We start from the raw sequence: 5,635 nt of genomic DNA on the forward strand, positions 1-5,635 counted from the left end.
GGGATTGAAGGTCACTATTTCTGAAGTTACCTAAGAAAAGACTGGAAATAAGTCACCTCAGACCCTTGTCACCCTACGGTGGTTAACAGCCATCACATCTGGTCTCAATCAAAAGCCAGTAATGAACGACAGCTAGCCTATTCAAAGGCTTGTATGAAGTATGGTTTTAACATAAAAAACTGGTAGAGAGCATTAAGACCAGTGAAAGATGGCATTCTTCAGTGAGAAATGCAAGCCGTCAGAGGAAATGGGGCGGGGGGGGGGGGGGGGGGGGGGAAGAGTTGTACAGCTCATTGAATCAGTTTATTAGCCAGCTCAGAGCAGAAGATGATTGCTAATAAAGCAAAGAAATATTTATCTATCAATGGAAAGGAACACTTGGATATTAAGGTGACTAAACTGTCTCCTACTTGTGAAAGGAACAGGAGATTCAGAGTGAATAAACAAATGGGTGTAGACCCTGGAGAAGATCTTAAAAACAAGCAAACAAACAATCTATCTCTTTTCATCAAGAAAACAAGCTTTCAGAAAATGTGAAACTCTAATTATGACCACTATCAAGAAGGGAAACAGTAATTGACTTGAGACCCATCAGATACAGCCTTAGGATAAACAGATCAAGTCCATTAATTTACTCCCTGACTTACTCACAATTCATAGAACATTTGTTGCTGTTTTGCCTGCAAATAAAACGACTTAGTCATAACTTCCATAACATTTGGTCTGGGGCTTGTGTTAGGAGTGACTGCACATAACTGGATAAGGAAGAGGCACTCCTCACCCAGTGGTGCACTGGATCTCTTAAGCAGGCTTCTGGGAGGTCTTAACAAGCCAATGGTTTCAAGGGGTACAACTGGGAGGGGAACACAGGGAAGGCTGCAGTTTAAACCATGTAGGCCAGAAGGAAAGCCAGCACTAGAGGCCAGGGGCAGCAGAAATCTCTTTCAGCTACTACTGCTGAGACTCAAGGCTCTCCAGCATGCAGCACCACACTGATGTACAGATTGGTACTTTGGATCACAGGGAGAGTCACATTTACCTCTTCCCTTTTTAATCAACTGGCAAATAGTGAGATTCTGCAGTTGGTTCACAGATGTACATTAAATAACAGGCACTCACTTTACTCACACATCAACACTTCCCACATTTAGTGAAGAACCACAAATTTGAAAGCTGTTTCCCATCCCACCCCAGTCTATTAGTAACGAGGGTATTCATTACAGCAGCTTAAATAGAGGGAAAATATGTTGCTTAGCTTGGAGAAAAATGTGTAGGAGAATAATCAGTGTGATGCAATGCTGTCTGAAAATTGATTTCACAACAGCCATTGCACCAAAAGGTTTAAGAAAGTGGCCTTCAGAGACCAACTTGTGAAAAATAACCAAGAAAAAACTTGTACCATGTAATCTCTGGGAGTCACATGGATGTAAAATTGATAAGGAAAACACTTTGGTTTGGTTTGTAAAGCTAGTGAACAGAGTATGCCACAGTGATAAGCATTCCTAAGGTTTCCTAGCATTCATTGTTAAGACCATTCTGTTTATTACAACCATATGAAGCTCCAGCCTTTCTTAACATGGTAGAAGCTACTTCACAATGAACCATTTGTCAGAGCGCAGAATTCTTTCAGTAACAAGAACAAAATATTGGAAGTCTTTTACATGGAATTTTACTTCAAGATCACCACATCCACACTTTGCTGCATAATTCTTTGAAATTCTGTCAAAAAACTCAAAACTTTATATGCTGGGCAACAAAATTCTCTTCTTATGAAAAAAAATACCACTATTTAAGCAATTTCAGGGTCTCTGAAAAAAGGTAAATTAAGATTTACCTTATGTCTTTAATGACAATTACCAATGCATTTCAGGGTTATTTGCAAGCCTTTATTTACTAACTTAAAGTCCTCAACTCTGTCTTGAGCAGGCACTCGCGCTTGAAGTTCTTCTGCTGTGCTTTGGAATAAGCTTTCCAGTGTTCCCCCTGGAAGAACACCCAAGACAGCATCACAGAAAATCTAGCCTTTCGGTAACATTCTGGCATCCTGTTTCCTTGTCTTGACAGGAACACCCTGACAAGCTTCATCTGACTCCTACAATGACTCTACTATAGGCTCAAGAAACTGAACGTAAAAAGCCACCGAACAGGCTCCATCTCCACTTTACCTGGCAGAGGAGCAGCCCATGTAGCTCAGGCAGGGCAAGGAAGACCAGTATCAACCTTGCCAGTATAGACAGACATGCACACTCTACTCCCTCATATTTTCCAAAGCAACTTAGAGTTTGGCAGCGGTATTCTTCAATATCCCCCTGTATCTGGCATGCTCCAGCCTGAGCAGCAGAAGCAGAGTCAGAATTTTCCAGCAGTGGCTGATTATTCATGCATCCAGGAACTGCTGGAGTTGTAAGTGCAACAAACAGAGGCAGGGAGAATCTCTCTCCAGTACTCTCATTGACACCACAGCTACTGTGCCAAGACATGCAGGGGTGAAAATAAGTCTGATACAGACACAGGGGGAAGTGTACAGGTTTTGGTGCAGAGAATGGAGAGTGGAAAGATGCAGATTAGATAGATGCCATGGAAAAATAGGGTATAAGCAAAGTGGGTACAACTGAATCAGAACAGTAGGAGCGAAGGGGGTATATACGTGTGAAATTCTACCAAAAGTGACAGAGGTATAGAAGCAAGAGAATCCAACTACAGGTGAACTACAAGCGAACCAAAGAAACATTAAGTCATTATCTTTTGCTGCTCTCAGAAAGTAGCTCAGACAAAACACACAAAAAAAATTTCTTCCAATCTTTTAAGATTAGCATACCTTAAGGATAACTGCTAGCCTAACTAATTTTCACCCTATTAGCTCAGGCTGTAAAGGGGCATGCTTTGATGGAGAAGTTCAGACTGTAAGGAAATGTAGGTATGTAAAACTGTTGCATCCTTTTTTCCATTAAAAACGACAAACTAAAACATCAGTTACAATCAAGAACATAAAATTGTTAAATCAAATATTCTCAACTAGGAAAAGCCCAAGGCAGTATTGCTTATTGCAGTATGGCTTACGCTCTTAATTCACTGCTGCTTTCCAAATGCATCATTGTAATTGATTTTAAAAAATACGTACATAAATCACATACCTTTTTTTTTTTTCCTATAGGTCCCTCCACCTCATTCCGCATACTGGATGAGCCTGTTCAGAAGAATTGGGGCTGTCAGTCAGGCTTTTGTCCATAGAATTTCTTTTGCAATTCACTGATAAAGTTGGGAGCTGTATGTAAATCCCAAAGGTGGGGGGATGCTGGGAAGGAGCACTTGCTTCCCTTTACAAAGTAACCTAAATAAGGAAGTTGAGACTCTCTGGACATTCAGATTTTATGCTTCTACCTGTATTTACCAAACACCACACAGTAATTCCGTAGCAAGGTAAACTTCTCAGCTGCCAAGCCATGGCATGTCTCCCATTTTATAAACAAGCAGCAAACCAGCAGAAGTAGACCTTTCATTCACTTAACCTAGTCTATTCTTCTATATTCATGGCACAATTAATTACTCATTAATGGGATTTGGATAGCAGTGACCCAATCTTTCCATTCATTTAAAGACTTTGCTCTTTGTTGTCCTGAATCAGAAATCTGCAGGTGAGCACCAGCCACAACCTCCAAGTAAAACTTTCCCCTTCATCAATGATTTTAATTTGTACTGGAAAAGAAACACGTTTGTCTAGAGCTAGATGGATGTAATACCAGTATATCTAGACAGTTACTTTACTTCCTTCCCCAAAATGTTTTGCCCTTGGGCAGAACAAAAATGGGAGTCAGTATTCTTAGATACTGTCCCCTTAATCTGCCTGTGCTAAATAAAACTTGGTATGGTTGCTAAACAACATCGGCAAAATTCTTTAAGAGCTGCTGTAGGCTCCTAGGAAGTCACATCAAACAGTGTGTGACCCAGAGACAGCCTTTCTAGGTAAGAGTTCCACAGATCCACAGAAGTCTCAGGAAAGAAAAAAAGGCCTACTGATGACACTGCACATAAAGAATTGTGCTTCAATATTGCTGCTTCAAACCTGATTCCATACCAGATACTTGGTATAGCAAAAAAAAAACAAACCCAAGACGAACATGACAGTTCTATGCACGAGTCTGTTTCAAACAGATCTTCTTCCCCTTTCCCTCCTTCTCAGGGAAGAAGAAAAATGGTTTGTATCCTCCTCAAAAAGATTTATGAACCTACTTTTGAGAATTAAAGTGACGAGCTTGAAAGATATAAAAATAACAAGCTGAAGTTGCTCCTCTCCATCTTACTAGAAAATTTTTACAATTTGACTTGTTTATAAAATAACTATTTTGCTAGGATATATCTAGAAGTCATGAGCCATCACTCATTCCTACCTGTTTCAGAGCTCTCTTGGCTAGTCTGTCAAAACTCAGTGGTTTTTTTCAGCCCTCCACCCTCTCTATCGGCACTTGCTTGGTCCTGTCTTGCAGAACTACTGAAGAAATGAAGATGGCAGGCCATCTGTAATACAAACAATATTATTAAATGAGAAAGCACTAGAAACAGACTAGAATGCACATCACTCTCCAAGGGAACAGTTCAGCAATAAAGACTTCAAGAAGTTCCAGCTGTAGTCACCCAACAAACTTTAGAATAAAGCACACTGCTGAAAAAAGTCACATTTTTCATCTCCTAACAAATTAGTACCTTCATAAACAAAAGGTTCCCAAGTTGTTGCACCACCTAACAAAAACTTTGGCCTTGAAAGATAGGGTGGAATTTTCTTATATGCTGAATAGCTAAAGAATCTCACATTTAAGTAAAACAGCAGAAAGAAGTCAGCTAACAACATTGCATCGAACTTGGTAAGATAGAACTTAATCACTCAACTTGCATCAAGGAACTCTCAGAACAACATGCCTGATAGCCAGCTACTACCTTTTGTTATCTTAGAAACATACAATAATGTACAATACTACCAGAATGATTTAACCTTGTGTTTTATGTGGTTTACTGTCAGGTATCAAGCTCTTTTCTTTTTAGTACACACACAGAAGTAAAAAAGCAAATGAGGAAATAAAATGCTTTTCTTATCTCAAGCTGAAGCATTTCATGTGTCACACACACACTTAGAAATTGCCTCATCTCAGGTGCTGGGGACATTACTTTCCTAGCTCTTTATAGCAACTATAGCACAGCCTATAAATATTATTTGACTTTTTATACAACTATACATGCCAAAAGACATGCTAAATGCAATCTATAGGCATAATTTGTGCAACTGATTTTACACATATCATTTACAATAAACTGCTTAACTTCTGAAAATTTAACAAGCTAATCCATCCCCACAACCAGGATACTGCGGATGAAGCAATAATAACAAGTAATGAAACACTACTTTTTCCATGAAAATAAACTGCCACTACTACAACCATCAGCCAGACTACAGCTACATTATCGCATGACAAAGATACACACATTAACTACAGTTTGTATGTTTTTCTTATTTATTCAAAAGCTAAGGGATGACAAAAAGGGTTAAAATGTTTTATGCCACCTATTTATTACATGAACAAATACTTAATCCAAAGGGACTCGTTTTACAAGCCCCTCTGTCCAAAAACCACACACAAATTAG

Source organism: Buteo buteo, chromosome 5 (genome assembly GCF_964188355.1).
Source record: "Buteo buteo chromosome 5, bButBut1.hap1.1, whole genome shotgun sequence".
Classification (NCBI taxonomy): Eukaryota; Metazoa; Chordata; class Aves; order Accipitriformes; family Accipitridae; genus Buteo; species Buteo buteo.